This window comes from Macaca nemestrina, chromosome 16 (genome assembly GCF_043159975.1).
Source record: "Macaca nemestrina isolate mMacNem1 chromosome 16, mMacNem.hap1, whole genome shotgun sequence".
NCBI classification, from domain to species: domain Eukaryota; kingdom Metazoa; phylum Chordata; class Mammalia; order Primates; family Cercopithecidae; genus Macaca; species Macaca nemestrina.
The window spans coordinates 23397201-23417811 of NC_092140.1; the positions used below are offsets into that span (position 1 = coordinate 23397201).

The 20611-nt window shown below is 34.3% G+C and overlaps 2 long non-coding RNA genes across 3 annotated transcripts in view; one reads left to right on the plus strand and one right to left on the minus strand.

The window, feature by feature from the left end:
* Nucleotides 1-20611, plus strand: part of LOC105477093 (uncharacterized) — a 199166-nt gene that overhangs the window by 57487 nt on the left and 121068 nt on the right. For both annotated transcript variants that reach the window (XR_011614686.1, XR_984474.2), the window contains exons 5-6: nt 14150-14293; nt 17385-17557. This is a non-coding gene — a long non-coding RNA (uncharacterized lncRNA). The remainder of the gene's footprint in view (nt 1-14149; nt 14294-17384; nt 17558-20611) is intronic.
* The window catches only part of LOC105477071 (uncharacterized), a 43086-nt gene that overhangs the window by 10794 nt on the left and 11681 nt on the right, over nt 1-20611 (minus strand). Inside the window, exons 2-5 of the long non-coding RNA XR_003017018.2 lie at nt 16047-16166; nt 15384-15549; nt 11960-12069; nt 9271-9446 (exon numbers count right to left, since the gene is read on the minus strand). This is a non-coding gene — a long non-coding RNA (uncharacterized lncRNA). The remainder of the gene's footprint in view (nt 1-9270; nt 9447-11959; nt 12070-15383; nt 15550-16046; nt 16167-20611) is intronic.

Consider the following 20611-nt stretch of genomic DNA (forward strand, 5'->3'; position numbering starts at 1 on the left):
TGGTTTAGACAAAATTGAAACACTAATTAATAAGATATAAAAGAACCAGATGGAACCTACATATATTATCTGATATTTAAAATTTACTGTATAAACATAACAGCAGATTGGAGATAACAGAAATAAGAGTCAGTAAACTTCAAGATATATTGGTAGGAATTGTGTGATTGGCAGGAATGGGAGAAAATAGTCAAAAATAAAGAAACAGAGCACCAGTGATACTCAGTAAGAAAAGAAAGGGAGTTGGGGGAAGAAAGAGAGAGGGACGGAGACAGAGGCAAAGGGAGAAAAATCTTTAATGCAGCGAAGTCAAAATGTTCCCAAAATTTGAAATTAAAACATCAAAACTATAATTCTGTAAGCATTTTAAATACAAATAATGTCATACCTAGACACATTATAATTGAATGCTGAACATAAAATAATAAGAAAATTTTGAAAACGCCTGAAGAGGGCTAAAAAAGACATATTATACATAAGAAAGCTACTAAATGAATGATGGTTTACTTCTGAGAGGGTAATGAAAAAGCACAAAGTGCTGAACAATGACAGAACAAACTCAGGATCAGATACTTAATGAAAATATCCTTAGAAAATGCAAGTGAATAAAGGCATTTTCAGACAGACCGCATTGGGGAGGATTTGAAGACAGTTGACCTTCACTAAAACATATGCTCTAGGGAGGTTTTTAAGATGAAGGAAATGGAATGTGATGGACATTTGAATGTAGGGTAAATATTAAAGGACACCAGTGACAGTAAATATGCACAAATATAAAATACCATTTGTTGTCCTAATTTACTGAAAAGACATTTGCATGTTTGAGACACAAAATACACTGTTGGGATTAAAATATACATAGAGGCCGCACATGGCGGTTCATGCCTGTAATTCCAGCACTTTGGGAGGCTGAGGCGGGTGGATCACCTGAGGTCAGGAGTTTGAGACCAGCCTGGCCAACATGGTGAAACCCAGTCTCTACTAAAAATACAAAAAAATAGCTGGACGTGGTGGTGGGTGCCTGTAGTCCCAGCTACTAGGGAGGCTGAGGCAGGAGAATCACTTAAACCCAGGAGGCAGAGGTTGCAGTGAGCTGAGATGGTGCCATTGCACTCTAGCCTGGGCAACAAGAGTGAAACTCTGTTTCAAACAAACTAATTAATTAATTAATTAATTACATATATATAGAAGTAAAATATACACATTTATAGCAAAATAGACAGTGATATTTAGAATTACATTGTTGAAGGGTTTACTTTGCATTTCATGTAAGTTGTCATGACATTAATTCTAAATTATTTGTGTCAACATAGCTAATACCACTGTAGTCACACAGGAGATTAGTTCATTGTAATGGTGACTGTCTTAAACCTTGAGATGTACTTGTCTCACAGGACCTGGTTAAGAAAAGATAAAAACTAAGTAAAAAACAAAACATTCTATTCTTACTCTACTTAATCTTCCTGTGGAATTTCATTCATTTCTACAATTTCAACTAGTATGCATATACTCATGTCTCTCAAATAGTGAACACCAGCTTACCTATTGAATATTTATCTTTGCTAATTTCACCTCAAAATCTACATATACAAAACTTGCCATGTCATTTTCATCTCCAGTTATACTAAGAGTAGGTGTCTTATCTCAGGGAATGGCGACATTCTCCATTTGCTGCACAAGCCGCTGTCTAGGGAGCATCCTTTAATCCTTTTCCTGCCCCTCACCTAGCCCTCATCTGGGATGTCACAGTAGCAAGACTTTGACCATATAACAATTGTTGAGAAACAATATTTGTGTTAGTCTTCGGAGGCCATACAGCTGCAGTGCAGATGCATAGCTGTGTAATGGTAAAAAAAAAAAAAAAAAAAAAAAAAAAAAAATAGAATAGGAACTCAACTTACCTGTTTAACCCTCAATTATTATTATACAAATCCTCATAACAATGTGATATAATTTCTAATAGTGCAGAGACTACAGCCAATAGAAGGAACCCAGCTGAGACATTTAGGTGTATTTACTCCCCTACATTAACTCTGTTTACAATACTTAGGGAAGTTGAAATGTCTTTACTAGAGAGAGAAGAAAAATTGCTCTTTAACGGGAACCCCCAGATATGCTATGGTTCTCTTCAATATATTGTTTTTGTTTAGTTTTGTTATTTTTTTTTGTCAAACGAACTTATTTTATAATGATGTTTGGGATTGTTTTGATGTCCTATACAACATTTACTTCATCAAGCAAGTTGCAAATTGACCTTCCACCAGATGAAAACATCAGATGTCAGCTTATTAGAAAGAACATTCCAGGATGCTCAGAATGGGAAAGTATGCATCCTTCAGCCAAATTGATTAAATAATGAGTACCCCAGATGGGAGAGGTTATGGTCAATGTAAGGGAAATTTTACCTTGGTACGGAAATATTTTAACCATATATATTTTATCCAATTACGTAAATGAATACACTGTGAATAAGAAATAACTGGAGATATATAAGCTCAACTCAACATGCTTTGATTTTATTCCCTGTGTTCTAATGCCTTTTGATATAAACTTGCCTACGATCCCCAGAGTAAGAAGATTTTATGGGCCCTATAAAAATTAATTAGCCAAAAGAAAAATCTAATTGGTTAGGGGATACAAGAGACATTAATACCCATTAGATAGTTCAAGTACTAGTGGTCGCAGATGAATCAATTTGTCTCTTTTCTATGTTAAATAGAGTAATCAAGGTTTATAGGACTGCACTGTAAACATAAAGGGTCAGTAACACCTTTTCAGACACATTTGTCCTTGCACTAAATTATGACCCTTAATTAGTAAATTTTAACTAGACTGTAAAATGAAGATCTTGATGCTTGGATGAAGGGGCCAAACAAATTATAGTCTGTTGGCAAAACCCTGTGACATTAGACAGGGGATAAATCTCTTTCTTGCTGGGGGCAAATGAAGGTTTGTGTGAGGTTAAACTTCTTGCCAACAGAAAAAAATACCTTTTCCCCTCATCGTCCCTGTAATGGACTTGACCAGAAATACTGCTGTGCCTGGGTTGATGAGGGTGTTATCACTACCGGTGTGACTTATTTGGTCAAATGCCTTTTAGAGAGGCTACAGTGAAAACTTGCCAAACAGAGAAGCCCAGAGACCTTATACTTGGCTGGAATGAAAGAGAATGGAACTACTGGTTTTGCTTTTACTCACGCTATTAGCTTCTCAGAAAAATGCAGAAGGAAAGTTAAAAACAGGTGAGCTGACACAGTCTAATCAGCAAAGTCATGCAAGGCTATATAGCAGTCTGATTTTCAAAGTGGTTGCAATGAATTGACAAAAACCTACCATCTCACAGTGAAATACCGTGTAGCCTTCCAAACTCTGTGATTAAAGAGTGACATCAGCTTCTGACAAAACAGCATCAAAATCTACTGATGTTGCATCTGCTGCTGGTTTAAACCTACACTGGACCCTTCATGCTGGTTTATTCCTACATTAAGAGTGGTCGCTGAATTGGACCACCATGATTGACTGACCACTTATAAAATAAGACTAAAAAATATCCTGAAGTGACAACTGAAGACAGGCTATTTGAAAGACTGAATAGAAAAGAAAATAAAATTTAAAAACAGGTTGCTTGGCTTAAAACCCAAGTCCAGAAATAAAACCTAGTTATTTTATGAGTGGGTTATGGATAAACATTCAGACTTGATAAAAAACCCCAGATATCCTGATAATCTATATAAAAGAGAAATTTCCAAAATGGGATGAAAATGATACAGCACTCTGTTTGATATGATAACCACCGTATCAACTAGAAGTGGTTAAGAATGTTATGGGGTGATGCTGTCTTCCTGAATTGACTTTGGAAGATCCAAGTACCTTTTTCCAAAACAATCCCCCTCATTTAAATAAGGCATATATAATCTCAATATCTTTCTCATGTAGAACTTCCGCCTTGCGATATTATTGATCTCACTCCTTTGTGTATCTGTATTACAGATTCTTTGCCCTGCAATTTAAAATGTATTCTTAAATCACATGTTTTTGGCTAATTCATTGATGTATCAATAATTGAAAAATGTTGGAGATAATGTAATTGTGAATAAAATAGTCATATTTTGTCCTCCTTTAGAATTGCTACATTTTTATTTGATATTTGAAATTTAGTCAAATTGTAAGTATTACAAAAACATAGGTATCTTAAAAGTGCCTGATAATTTTAATCCAGTGAAATAAGAAATTGCAGCATTGGTTCTGGTTGTTCATTTGAAAGCCCTGCTTGAGTGCAGGTTTCTGGGCAATGGTAAGAAAAATAATTTAAGAACGTGGTACATCCATTGAAACATGACTTATTGTTAGAAAAATACCCTATAGCAATGTGCCATAATGTTTAATAGTTCATACAAATCTGCTACTTGATAGAACAGAACTGGGGCTTTCAGAGACATTATTTCTATTGTGCTACCTTGGCTTGGAATTCTTAAGGATGGTGAAAATCATTTATCAAAAATTGAAGCCGCTCTTTAACAGGAATTACCATTTATACTGTGGTTCTGGATCTCTACATTATTTTGTATTATTTTCTATTAAGTGAATAGCATTTTGCAGACATTTGTGAAAAACATTGGGGAAAACATAGTCACAATGGGGAAGAACTTAAATGAAATACATTGGGAACATTGCAGCCAGGAAATGAAAGAGGCATCAGAGATAAGGCAGGAAATTATATCTCCAGAGAAACACTTGCGAAGGCTCATGAAAATACTGAGATTTATTCTTATGATTATAGAGTATCCTCCTCTTACACACCTTACAGCCAACTAGAATAAGACACAGTATAATAACAGTGGATTACAGGTAAAAAAGAACGAAGACACAGACTCTTTCTGAGAAAAATGATTAGAAAACCCAAAGTCAAGAGGGAGACAACAACAAGGACACTAGGGAAATTTGTAGATTTTAGCACCTACAGCTACAAAAAGACTTTTAACCCAACCCACCTCCTACCCAGATTAACATAAAACTTCATGCTAAATGCCTATTTATGTCAGTTCCCATTACCCAATACATCATGTCCAGCTTTTAGGAAAAACTTGCAAAACATTGTAAAAGACAAGAAAAAATATAATCTGAAGAGAAAAGCAAGCCTGACAACCAGACTCAGAAAATGCACAGATATTAAAATTATAAGATGGATAATTTAGAATAACTATAGTTACTATGTTAAAAGAAATAATGGGAAAAAAAGTAATGAGAGAAAACGGATGGTGTGAGAAGAGAGATAGAAATTCTAATAAATAAATAAATAAAGTCCTAGAACTTGGCCAGGCACAGTGACTCATGCCTGTAATCCTAGCACTTTGGGAGCCTGAGGCAGGTGGATCACCTGAAGTCAGGAGTTCAAGACCAGCCTGGTCAACATGGTGAAATCCCATCCCTACTAAAAATACAAAAAATAGCTGGACGTGGTGGCACATGCCTGTAGTCCCAGCTACTGGGGAGGCTGAGGCAGGAGAGCTTGAACCTGGGAGGTGGAGGTTGCATTGAGCCAAGAATACGCCACTGCACTCCAGCCTGGGTGATAGAGTGAGACTCTGTCTCAAAAAAATAAAAAAAAAAAGTCCTGGAACTGAAACACAGTAGCTAAAATGAGAAATATTTTGATGAGCTCATCAGTAGACATGACATGTCTGAAGAAGGAGTTAGTGAGCCAGAAGATACATAAATAGAAATATTTCCACATGAAAAGCAATAGTAATAATAATAAACAATATCAAAGAAATGATATCAAAAGGATTAGCCTGCCTGTAAATAGATACCAGATGAGAAAAAAAATAAGACAGAGAAAGACAGAGAGGAAAGTGCAGAAAGAGAGAAAGGAGGTGAAGACATATTTGAAGTAACAATGAATGAAAACTTTTCAAAATTAATAACAGACATAAAATCACAGATCCAGGAAGCTTAGAGAACAGCCAGCAAAATAAAAACCAAAAGAAACATAGCTAGTAATAAGACATAACTTCAGAAAACCAAAGACAAAGAGAAAATCTCAAAAGAGGCTAGGGATAATGAATGGGAAACTACCCTACTTATAGAAGAGGAAGAGTAAGAGTTACAGCAGACTTCTTTTCAGAAACCATGCAAAAGAAAGGAAAGTGGAGTCAAATTTAAAGTTTTGCCAGAAATAAAATAATGAATAAAAGCATCAACAGGAAATTCTATATCCAGTAAAATTATCCTTCAAAGTTTCAAAAGAATAAAGACTTTCACAATTGAAAGCCGAGGTAATTCATCATAAGCAGATGTGCCCTACAAAATAGGTTAAAGAATTTATGAAGAAATAAAATAATACAGTTTAGAAACTTGGCTCTGAAGCAAGAATCAAAGAACATCAGAGAAGGATTACAAAGAGTGTCAGAGAAGAATTAAATAAATATAACATTATTTTATGTTAACTTATTCCTAGGTGATCTAAAAAAAACTTTAAATTAATAACAGTAATGTGTTAAATGATTTTTTACATACAAATAAATGAAATGTCACAAGAGACAGAAAAGAGAAGTTGGAAATATGCAATTATAGCAGGCCCACACTGTACTCTTAAGTATGAACTACACATAGTGACTGTTTCAAATAGTCCAGTAGGGAAAGTGAGGAGAAAGAGTAACTTTATACTAAAGAAATCTGAAAAGCACTACTTTAGCCAGTTGATGAAGGTTAACAACAGAAGTGCTAATTCACATTGAAAGTATGTTTCCTTTATATGATACCATGAAATGGCACTTTATTTGTATGGTTTTCCTCGCCCAGACCCATAACCCCAGTCTAATCATGAGAAAAACATCAGACCATTTTCAATGGAGGGACATTCCTTAAAGCAGTTCAACTGGCAATACTCAAAACTGTCAAGGTCATCAGAAACAAGAAATGTCTGAGAGACTATCACAGCTGACAGGAGCATAATAAATAAAAGTAATGTGATATTCTGGATAATCCTGAATAAGAAAAAGAATAGCAAGGAAAAACTAATGAAATCTGAATCAAATATGAATGTTAGTTAACATAATATATTAATATTAGTTCAATAATTATGGCAAATGTACCATACTAATGTAAGATGCAAATAGTCCAAACTGGGTTTGGGTATGTATGAACTCTGTCCTATTGTTGTAACTTTTTAGGGGACAGGTGCATAATTCTTTTGATAGTTTATCTTTTTAAAATTGAGTAACCAAAGACTTTAACTCAACATAGATAATAGGATAGCCCAATAAATTCACTCAATGAAAACAAAAGCGTTTTGTCGTGAGACCAATAGCAAGAGATTCAAGAAATCTTGAGCAGAGAGTTATTTATATTTGACAGATCACATCATTGTTTACCAAATGTACTACAAAATATGTTCCTTTCATTCATTAAGATTTTTATGGGGAATGTTCTTTTTTATTAGTTAATGAGATTAAAGAAAATTAGATAAAGCTATTTGTGTTTCATTGCTACTATATTCCCTACAACCTAAATTTTGCCAATCATGAGTGAGCCAAAGTAGATGTGTAGAATGTGGGATTTGAAGAGCTTTGAATTTGAGTTTTGTGCTCCGAGGTTCATATAAAAGAGTTACTTAAGTATTAGTATTTAATACTACACTGTGGCCCAGCAATCATACTAATACATTATTTTGCTGATATTATAGACCTTACTAGGAAAGCAAATTTCTGTCCTAACTTCTAAATTCTTGAGAGATCTTTGGTTTTATCTATAAGTACTGGCAATAGCTTATAATTTAAAATTACATTTGTTTTATAAATATCAAAATATTAATTAAAATATTTAATTAAAACATTAAAACCATAGATATGGAAATTACAAAATTATGCATTGTCAATATTTTGTTAAAAAATAGATGTCATTAGGGAAAATAAATGAAAAATAATGAGAGATAATGTAGGTATTTTAGTCTGTTCTCACACTGCTATAAAGACACACCTGAGACTGCGTAAGACTGGGTAATTTAAAAAGAAAGACAAAAAATGTAATTAGCTTATGGTTCGGCAGGCTTTACAGGAAGCATGACAGCATCAGCTTCTGGCAACTTCTCAGGGAGCTTTCACTCATGACTGAAGGCAAAGTGGGAGCAGGCATCTTACATGGCAAGAGCAGGACCGAGAGAGGGTGAAGGTACCACACACTTTTAAATAACCAGATCTCGTGACAAGTTCATTATGAAAACAACATCAAAGGGATGGTGCTAAACCATTCATAAAACTTCCACCACCATGATACAACAATCTCCCGCCAAGCCCCACCTCCAACATTGGGGTTACAATTGAACATGAGATTTGGGTGGGGACACAGATTCAAACCATATCAGTAGGTATTAAAGTTTATTAATGTGACATTTAAATAACTGTGATTAATATGTTTAAGAAGTAAATAAAAAGAGAATTTCACCAGGAATTGCAATCCATTAAATATTAAATTTAAACGTGAGTGTTGTAAAATATAACTCTTTTAAAAAATCCATAAAAAAATTTAACAGATGAGTCATTTGACAGATTTGTGAACTGAAAATGATATCAATAGACAATATTCAGATAGACAGCAAAATGTCAGAAACATAAAGAACACATGAAAAACAGCAAGAAATCTGATATATTGCAAGCTAACATAGTTCTAGAAGAAATTCTAGAAGATAAGAATTGAAACAATACAAAACTTGTGTTTGAAGTTTTCTCAAACTATTAAAGAATATGAATCCTGAGATAGAGCAATCTTTACAAATCTGAGTCATAATAATAAAAAGGGAACCACATCTAAGCTTGTCATACCGAAGTATGTAAACATTAAAAAAAAGATAAAATTCTAAATGTAGGCTACACAGAAATATTACTTTAAAGGAACAATGCTAAATTTAAGAGGTAATTTTCCAGATGAAACAATGGAGCTCAGGAGAGCCTGAAATTGCTATCTCAAAAATGATGAAAAAATATCTTTCAACCCAGAAATCTAAAATTAATAAAAATATTCCTCGAAGTGAAATTCCAAGACACTTTTGGACAAATAAATATAAATTAATCATACATAGACCTGCAATAGTCATACTAATGCTGTTACTTCAGTTAGAAAATAAACCATTCCAAATAGAAATGTGAAAATTTTGAAGAAACTTATGACCCCCAAACAGGCAATTACGTGCAAAACTCTTAGTGAATGTCGACTGACGATAAAAGCTTAAATAGTAATAGTAAAAATAATGCTGTCTTGTGTGATTTAAAATACCTGAAATGCTTGGGTTCCTACAGAATTATGACAGTTGCCTGATTTCAAATCTCTCAACATTTCCTCAAAAATATCATACATGTGGAACAATGCAGGACAAAAACACTAGACTGAGAAGTAGCAATCTTTTACATTTGGGAGTGATCCAACTTGGAAGGAGAAGATGTCCGGTGGAACTAGAAAGAAAGGGGAAAAATAGCAGGTAGTAGAAATTAAGGCTTCTACAGAAAGTAAAATGAATTGCAAAATTAAGAACATGTGCTATCCCACTCTACTCCAAAAGGCACCGTCAGTTAAAGGCATTGTACCTCACTTTATTAATCAAAAAAGGCACCTATGAAGTGAGAACTACAGAAGGTTATCAAAACCTTTAATTTTGGCCTATATACTCATTATTTCTGGTCCAGAAAAGTGCAACACATTTAAAAGTGAGAAAGAAATTTATATGGTTTGGATTTGTGTCCCTGCCAAAATCTCATGTTGAATTGGAGGAGGGGCCTAGTGAGAGGTGATTGAATCATGGGGGGGGATTTCCCCTTTGCTCTTCGCATGATAGTGAGTGAGTTCTCACGAGATCTTATGGTTTAAAAGTGTGCGGCACTTCCCCCCTTTCTCTCTCTCTCTCCTGCTCCAACATGGCAAGACGTGATTGCTTCTATTTTCCCTTCTGCCATGATTGTAAGTTTCCTGAGGCCTCCCAATCATGCTTCCTGTTAAGCCTGGAACTGTGAGTCAGTTAAACTTCTTTTTTTCATAAATTACCCAGTCTTAGTTAGTTCTTATAGCAGTGTTAAGAATGGACTAGTACAGAAATACACAGTTAGAAGGCATACGTAGCTACTATAGTAATACAATATAAAAATCAAAATGTTTTTAACGTTAAGACATCATCTGATAAAATTTATATCTAGACCATTTACAAAAAAAAGAAGAAAACTAACACAACATTCAGATTTAAATATGTACATACTATTTAACAGAAAAAAGAGTTTATCAATGGGCTTAAATTTGTGATATTCAAATGATTTGCCATATATCCACATTCCTGGAGTGGATTATTGAAGCCTCATTTATGTCACTAATTATAAGATGTAAATTGAATCTGAAGTTAAAAGACACACTTACTAATTTTAGTCTCGTATATCTCTGGCCAAAGGCAAAGAAGGTTACTATATGGGCTAGTATAGCTTGTCCTAATTATTACGGAGAAATTAGTTTGTTCCTATATCTTTGGTGTGGGACGATCTATTCGTAGGTAACCTGTTAATGCTTCCATTTCCACTAGCAAAAGTTAATGAAACATTACAGCAATCAATGCAAGTGTGGGTAGGATCACTGAGGCTACAGATAGTTTAGAGATGAAGTTTTTGTTCACCCCAATGCTCACATCACCTTCCTCCTTTGACAGAGGGTTCCCCATTATATTTTGCTATTTGGTGGCTTTAGATGGAGGCTTGAAAGCCAAAAAGGGAAAAAAGACTTGCTTCTTCCAGTTCACTTGCTAGTCCTACAAGCTTCCCCCTAGCAATGGCCCTTGCCCTGACCTGAATCTCATCTCTATTAAGCCCTTCCTCTGGACTCCACAGATATTGTCACTAGCTAGATAACACCTCTGAGGCCTATGTCTTAGAATTTTGGAGTCTTTTAAGCAAGCTTTCAGGTTTTGATAAAGCCAACGTTATTTTTCTTGTCATTATGAAGGATAGCCTTCAACTTGGCAACTGCTTCCTGTGATTATTGCGTTGTGTGATTATTACAACACAATTAGTACCTGGTGTGGGTGTGGACAAGAGGCTCCCACCTATTTTTCTGACGAACGTGTGGTGGTGCTGCCAGATACTCCCTTGCTCCCCACCAAGATTGTCCCAACTTCCCCTAAGACCACACCCACACTCCATTTGGGGCAGAGAGTGGCAGAGTCACAGGCTGCTGATGGAAGAGGGAGCTGGGTAGGGCATGGAGCACCAAAAGTCAGGAAATAGGCTGCTAAGAACCCAACCCAGGAGTGGAGGGAGGCGGTGTGGAACAGTCATGTGTGAGCCGAGACTCCAACTTCCGGCATATGCTTCATTGTCTCATCTGACTTCACATACAAAGCACATATTCATTGATAAAATTGTTGTGAATTTCAAGATGGCAACCACAGAGCATTAAACTCTTTCTACACTGGGGTTTTGTGTGACTGTACCGGTTGCTTATCTACGATGCCAGCTCTGTACACTGGCAAGGTAAATGCAAACATTTTACTATTATTCAATAAGGAATGCAAATTGCACATTTTCAAGGTCTGTGTAATATGAATGAGAGGATGAGGTCTGATTAACTTTTTAATTGCTTCTACAAATTAAGTGCCTGTCTGGTACTTGGTAATTTTTTCCCTTGAATCATTTCCTCAGACTGTCTGACTCAATTGCCAGAATTGCTCTATAAATTGCATTTTTTTTGTTGTCTGAAAATCATAATGATTTTACAAGAATGTGACATCACTCTATATAAGTATGTTTATATCATGCATGTTGACAAGCTTATCAAATACTTAATGTGGTCTAGAACCATTTCATTTCTTTTAAATTTAATTAAGTAAACATAGGTATTAAAACTGATTTACTATAATTTTTCTTTCCTTTTTTCTGTTTGACGAATACATACATTTGTGATCCCTTATCAAAGTAGTAGCTTTCTTTTTTACCTGATCACAGAATTTATACAAAATTAATCACTGATTTGCTGATGGTTGGAGAAGAAGATAATACACATGGCCTTTAATTTATTTCTTGATTAACTAATGGAAGGTGCTACCTGAAAGGAATGAAAGCAGATAACACAATTTATTTCTTTTCTACAAAGCTGCTAATCACCAATCTCCTATAAATAGGCAAAATATATTTTAGATGAAGAGGGATTTTTAGGAAATTCATTTAGCGGGATACCCTTGGTTTGGCATTGCATAGGCAAAGCAAAACTAGGATATAGGGATTGATGAGGTATGGCTTTTGGTAGCATATTCCATAAGCTATACCAAGTCTAGAAAGTCTAGGATACAAAGTAGTGCTGTTTTACCATGTATATAGTAACTAACCTGTATCCGCTGTTAAAGGCCCCATACATTGCCCAGGGCCAAAAAGCTTATGTCTGATATGTGAAGGAAGGAATCACTCTGACCCCGTTTCTCCTTTGTTTATTTATTGAATAATTAAAATAATGGGCAGAATCTCTGAACTGAGTCTAATTTGGCAGTCAAATTATTTTCATAATTACAAACATATTTGAATTTAAACTTAAGGACAAAAATATGTGTCTTAGCCCCATATATTTCAAGCCACTTGCCCTTTAAAATTTTGAAATTTGAAACGATGTGTTTGACACGAAGCCATTTATCCGGAAAAAGCGGGAAGATAAATTCTTGATGTTAATGCACACAATTATACACACCTAAAACATTTTAAAAGCTGTCAACTTCTTGGTTCATCAATCTTAACAGCAACCCATAAAAATGCTCTTGTTTTGTACATCTTTAATTTGAAAAGCAGAGAAGCATGATGTTGTACAGCTTTGATAGCATCTGTCACTCACATCGGGGACATAAGTTTGTTTCCGTAATGTGCCATATCTATATTGAAGTTTTTGCCATAAATCTTATTTTTTAAATAAGTAAATTCATGAAGCTTATAATCGGCACATTATGTACAATTTTAATATATAAGATGATAGCACCCTGTAACATTGATTTCACTTAATCTTTAACCTGACATATTGCAGGTTTTACAGTAGCAGTTTTCACATTGAGACTCCATCTGTTAATGGCAGGAAACGACATTGCTATACTCCAGGAAGCTGCCAAAAAGTGTAAATGACTTGATATGCCGTGCACTATGGTGTTCCACTGTACTTAAAGATGTTCTTTTTGTATTTCCCGAATACATGGTAATGGCCATGAAATACATCTGATAACAATCCCTGAAGATCAGTATCAGTTACACATTTTAAGACATGATGGAAACAACAATAATTTATATCTACTACTGTTGATGTATAAAAATTCTTGCAGCATCTCTCAGAGAAGTACCTAGGCATTCTGACAGAACTATTAAAAGTGTTAGTTCCTATCAGTGAGCTAAGTTAAGGTTACCAAATGCTTTCTCAAGCTCTACAAGTCAGTGAATCTTTAAGTCATCCTACTTTTATTATATTAGTTACAGGGCTTCTCATAATCTTTCCAAACATGTCAAACTGGAATAATGTGAGCATTCAAAAGCAATTTATTTCCCAGAAAATCTTCCAAAAATGCAAAAGATACTTTTCCGTAGATTAAATAGGGGACCATGTCTTGATAAATAGAGTCTTTTTCCAGGTCAGATTAATAAATATTCATTTGGCACCTACTGTGTGTCAGGAAATTGCTGAGTGCTGGGCCTATAGATATCACAAAATATGTTTTCTTCTCACAGAAAACACATCAATAAGTTACTGAAAATGATACACCACATGGAACTGGAAGGCAATCCATTTGTCATAAAAGCACCAGAGAGAGAGAGAGAGAGAGAGAGAGAAGTAACATTGTAGTTTAGGATAGTAGAAAGAGCTAGAGTTTTAATTGACACTGGCTTGAATAAAAGCAAACTTTAACACATATTTTTTTGTTGTTGTTCAATGACATTGATAAAGGTCTATGATTTATATAACTTTGTTTTCTTATCAATAAAGTGGAAGCTGTTTATGCCTACCAAAGGGGGTAGGTTTATTGTAGGAATTAGATGAGATGTGCAAATATATAAACTTCAAAGGAAGAAGAAATTTAATGATTTTTTATGGTCATATAAATCTTCACATAAACTATCATACTTAACCAAGGTATTGAATGCTATCTATGTTTTAATAGGTGGAAGACAGAAAGAGAAAACCATATGAAAAAAGACACACATTTCTGAAAAAGTGTCCTGTCTTTGAAGAGTGGCAAATACTATTCCGTTTTTGAGTACGGAAATAGATCCAACTCGGAATTATAAAACAGAATGCTAAGAATGTAAGTAGAGAAAGATAGATAAACTTGTTGTTTTCTATATTGGATATTTTTTCTCTGGATGTAGTCATTATTGTTTTTTCATCCAAACATGCTGTAGAAGTTGGATTTGTTTTACTAATTAAGTATTCTATTTAAAATAAGATTAAATTAACATCAGAAGGCAGTCTAAAAATGTAGTATAAATTCCCTAAAAGGAGAAGGTTCTACAGTGTCAGCTTCATATAGAGACTTATACTATCTAGCATGTATCTTATATAAAACACATTTTAAAATATATGTTGAGAAAATTATGTTAATATTTGAAATGTAATACAAGTACATATAGTAAGCATCATAAATTTAGAAAGCAATTATTAATCATGCAGTATCAATACATTATGAAAGGTTATTTTTGTTTAATTATAAACTTATTTATGTATTTATAGAATTATCTCACTCTCACAAGGCAACTTTAATAGGCTACATACATTAATTCATCTCTTTGGAAATACTATTCACATAGAATTATCACTGAAGTATGAAATTAAGATTGCTGATTCAAAAGTTCTATAGTTTTAATTTTGTCAATAAAGGTAAACATCTCATAATTTTTCATGACTTTTAAACTATAATACAGTCCTGATATATTTTAAGTAAATTAAATTTACATTTCAAAATTATTAATTTTTAAAATTCATTCAGCATAATTTACCATAATATATCAAATATGAGAAAGTTCATGAATTAGTTCCTTTTTTGCCTGGTATTAATGGCAGATCTGCTTACATTAACCCAAGGAAATATTGACACTACCATTTTACTCAGAGTTACAAAGAAAATTCCAAAAGACTTGCTCTTTAACTCATTCACATGTTCACACACTCACAAAGTATACAACACTCACTTAGGGAGAGTTTTTTTGATCTCTACCAGTGAAAAATACTGCTTTCCTGGCTTCCAAAAAGGGTATTGTTATATTACATACATTTATTTGGTTGGCTAATTTAAATCTGTCCTCAACTTAAGTGTGCAAAATCTTGATTCTTCTCATATTAAAGAAGTCAATTAGTGTCATGAATTTGTTTTCACAAAGCTCATGGCAGCCTGTTACCTCTGTTATGCCATTGTTGTCCACATCCATTGGGCTTCTGCGGAAACGCAGCTACTGTTTTGCACCATCTTCTGGATGTCCACAACCGAGTCCTATGGTTGCTAACTTCTTTCCATCAACATACTCTCCTAAAGTCTTGTCTGGTTAAACCTCCCTTTTGTGGCATCTACAAGTCAGTTCAAATTTTGTTTTGGGATTGAAAAAAGGCTTTTTTACATTAATATTACAATGAGGAAATGTAAAACGTACAGCATAAAATAACTTGTTAACACAGAAGAATTAACAAGTGAAATTTAAAAGACTGTAGCTCTGGGTATAAGTTAAAATTGTACCAGGCTACTAGTAACAAATAAATCATAGGAATTTAAACAAAATAAACATTTATTTTATCTATGTGGCAGGGTGTTAGACTACTGGGGAATGTTGGATTACTTGTGGATATTGTTCCGAATCTTTTCCTCCCTCCCCGGAATAGAATTTTACATCCCTTTGTTTCTAACTTTTCAGTGCCTCATCACTTGGACTTAACCATATGACTTGTTTTGGCCAATAAAATATAAGTGGAAATTCTACTATGCTACTTTCAAAAAAGTCTTAAAGAAGTATGGAAATTTTCCACAGCTCTCTATACGTGTCTCCATCCCCAGTCAGAAGAACACATACTAGGAAGTTGTAGATTCTTTAGCTTAGATCCTAGAATGAAGACACCTGGAATAGTCTTGAAAGTCTGAAGTCCAGCTGACCCCCAGCTCAGATTAGTGAAAATACAGTCCACCAGCCAACCTGCGAACAGGAAATGAACATTTGTTTTAAGTTGCTATGTTCAGAATAATTGTACTAAATCTATCTCAGATTATCAGTTCTCCAGGGATAGTGTGACAGCTACCTGTTGAGACATTGGACACTTTTATGTTTTAGGCACAATATATTTAACTGACTTCCATCTTCAAGGAAACAGCTATCCCCAAATAGCAATTGGAATTTGCAGGTAACATTTCTAATAAATATTTTGCCAAACTTACCTACAATAGAGCCATAAAACTGTAATCTTTAACTAGGAATATTGCCTGTTGTTATAAAATTGTGGCTCTGTTACTAAGAAAATAATGGATGTGGAACAGACATCTGGTAATCACTGCCAAATTCTAGCATAGCCCTCTATTGTAGGCTACATTGTGTTCTCCCCAAATTTATATGTTGACATCCTAACAGCCAGAACCTCAGAATGTGACTGTATTGGGAAATAAGATCTTTAAATCAGTATACTTCATTTAAGTTAAAACGAGGTCATTAAAGTAGGCTCTGATATCCAATATGACTGGTGCCTTTATAAGAAAAGACATTTAGGACGCAGATGGGTACAGCATGATAACCACGTGAAGACAAGGAGATACACAGTCTCTACAAGCTGAAAGAGAGGCCTCAATAGAAAGTAACTCTACCAACATCTTGATCTCAGACTGCTACCTTCCAGAATTGAGGTACTTTCTTATTGCAGTTTTACCAAATAAATACATGTTTTGATACCAGGAGTGAGGTACTCCTGTAACAAATACTTAAAAGATGTGGAAGTGGTTTTGGAACTGGGTAACTGAGGCTGGAAGAATACTGAGGTGCATATTAGGGAAAAAACCTACATTGCCTGGAAGAAATTTTGTAGAAATACGGACATTAAAGGCAGTTCTGGTGAGTACACAGAAAAAAGGAGAGCTGAGAGCTTTTATTTTCAGAGAGAATGCATATATAATCATGAATGGAGTATCAGTAGATATATGAATGTTAAAGATGCTTGTGGTGAGGTCTCAGACAGAAATGAAGATGTGATATTGGGAACTGGTTGAACAGTGATTCTGGTTATGAAGTGGCAAAGAACTTGGCTGAGTTGTGTATGAGGGTTTTGTGCAAAATAGAACTTTTAAGTGGTAAACTTGAATAATTAGCTAAGGAGATTTCTAAACAAAGTATTGATGGTGTTTATTGGTTTCTCCTTGTTGCTTATAGCAACCTGAGTGAGGAGAGAGAGAAATGGAAGAACTGTTAGGCAAAAATGAACCAGAACTTGAAGACTTGGAAAATTACCAGATTATTTATATTGCAAAATAATACCAAAGAATTTTGGGAAGAGAACATCAAGGATATGACTGGGCTAGAAAGATCTGCTAGAAAAATTACAGGTAAGTGACACAATAAGATATGCATATTTGATCTCTGCACCTGGTTGCTTATACAGTATTCCTAAAACTTTTATAATTTCCTGAGTGATGGCAGTGATAGAAGCATCTTACCCAGATCTTCTAAGTTCTTTGAAATTTATTGGGTGACAGGAACATTTTCATTTTTATGAGGCAACTCTTGGTGGGCTCCCAGACAGCTTCAGGGTGGGGGCAGGTCACGAGAAAGACCAAGCCATAATTAGAAGCTAAAAACATTTATTCATACCCCCATATCCTCTAGCGAAGGAAGTGGGGTTGGAGATTGAGTAAATCCATCATGCTCACATGAATGAAGCCTCTATACAAATTCCTAACCTATCGGATTTGGAGAGCCTCTGGGTTAGTAAACACATCCACATGCCAGGAAGGTGGTGTACTCCAACTCCACAGGGACAGAAGTGACTGTATTAGGACCCTTCTGGACTCTGTTCCATGTACATCTTCATCTGGCTGTACATTCGTATCTTTTATAATATTCTTTATAATAAACCTGTTGAGTAAAGTGTTTCCTGAGTTCTATAAACTGTTATAGAAAATTATAGAATTATTGAACCTGAGAAGGAGATTATGGAAAACCCTGATTTGTGATACTTTTGGTGGTAGTCTTAGAAAACTAATATATTATCCCAAAGTCAAACTTGCTTACTATATTCTTCTTTAATTTTTTTTTATTTTTAGTCATTTTCTTACAAAATATGATCAAATCACTATATTATACAGATAATTTGACATCTCCTTCATGCTTTAGAATTTTTGGTTGACAGATTGACTTTGTTTTCTATATACTTTTGCTTAATTACTAATTTTAAATAATGTATCTTGTATTTATTGATCTGTTAACTAAGATCAACTTAAGATCCTCAATTGACTGATTTCTTATTTACCTTCAAACTTCCTTAAGCTATCCCTTCCCTTTTCTATTGCTAAGGTTTACATAAGAAAAGTTTGTTCTGTAAATACAATAGTAACTTACAATTTGTTTCAAGATTTGTTTAAATAATTGAAAACTGATAACAGCATTTACAAAGCCTTAATTATATAAATGTATTTAGAGGACTAGACCTATTTAAAAAGAGGCAAAATGATTTATCACCAAAAGTAGGCTTAGCAGTTAAATATTAAAAGCATTACTATCAGATTGACAGCATTTTCTAAATTATAAGAATAACTCAAAATTATATCATGTCTATGCTTTCTTTTTTATCTGAATTATCTTTTATAGATTCTCAGACCAGTGAGATTTATTAATTGTGTTTATTTTTTCATGTTGACAGAAGAATAATTTGCTTATTTCTCATTCCTACTACTATCCAGATTCCTAATTGGGCTTCAGAAAATTTACTGATTTACAGAGTAATTATTCTCAGAACCTTGTGAACTTTTGTTTAAACAGTCATTTTCTAGGAGAGGTGCACAGCTTTTATCATAGTGCTTGTATTCTTTATACTCTGAAGTAGAATGCATTTTGGAAGGCAAATTTTCTTCTTCTTGATTCTTTCTTTTCTCTTCCAGAATGCATTCTCTTTTGACTTTTTCATTAAGCAACATTCTGAAAGAAGTAAAATTTCTGAGTCTTAGTATATCTGAAAATATTTCTTTTCTTGGTGGACATTTGATGGAATACCAAATTTTAGATCCAGAATTTCTTTTGCTTAGAATTCTGAAACTATTATTTTATTCTCTTTTGCCAAATTATGTTGTTGATGTGAAATTAGGTGTAATACAACCTTCATTCTTTTTATGGTAGCATGCATAACGTTAGTATGTGTTTTACTTTTGAAACTTCACTAGAATGCATGTTGGGCAGATTGCCTGTCTGAATGCTGGATCTCCTCCTTCCTCGAACTGCCAATTTAATCTAATCATTTTGCCATCTCTAAAATTAATTGAGAGTACTTTAAACTTGTCAAGAATTGTGATATAGCCATAACTTTGTCCTCTTTTCCCTGAGCAATTTTGTCCAATTGAAAGAATACACTTCATTCCACACACTTAGATGGACTTTTACTATGAGGCATCTTAAAGCTTTTGGATAGCAAGTATATTGATCATCCTTTTAATTTGATTCTCCACACAAAGATGGGCTTCAATCTGCTTTTATTGATCAAAGTTTTTCTCAGTTTTGGTTTTAAATAGTTGGGAATAAGAAAGATGCCTCTTCCAACACTTAAAGTTCAAAAAAGTTGGATTCTTTTATTTGTCTGTTGCAAAGTGGTGAATTCTTTTTCTGAATTCATCTCCTCTCTGTAGTGTTTTGACAAATAGAGCACATTGTGATAAAAATGTTTTGTGAACATATCATTGTATACTTCTCCCCAAATATCTTGGCAAACCAATTCTATAACAAATTACTGTTCTCACCTCCCAACTCCCAACCTCTGTAACTGAAGTAGGCAGAATAGCTTGGAGGTTGGCGTTGCAGACTGCAGTGTCTGTGAGTCACACTGTGTGAGTGGAAGCCTGTCTCCAACACTTACCAGTTGTGCAATTTCAGACTGATATTGCCTGCCTTCTTCGTGTCTCCTTTCACTCACCTGGGAATAATGACAGTTTCTTTCTCATTGGGCTGTTATTAGGAAACTAATCAATCAATTGATCTACCAATAGATAGATGAATCAGAACATTAGCTAGAATTTCCTAAGAGGAGCTGCAAAAGCAGTAGTAGTTATAATTACTGTTTAATTAATTGTCAGTAGCAACAGGACAGTGAGGTGGGGAAGTGCCTGTGTGCTAAAACTTGATGCAATATTTAGAAGAGAAGTAATTCACACGTTTTTCCTTTAATTTTAAGATGTTTGGGGCAATTTCAAGGCAAATGGAAGCAGCAATTAACCTGCCACCATGTACTCAGGCACCTAAGTATGATAGATAAAAAGTAACTTTTTAAAAAATGTTATTTTAAATTAGTTACCAAATAGTTGATCTAATACCTTATCCAAAATTTTCCATAGGTCCTGGATATATATTTTCTTAATCAACCAACATCACTTTCTCTATTTGTGATAGCAGAACCT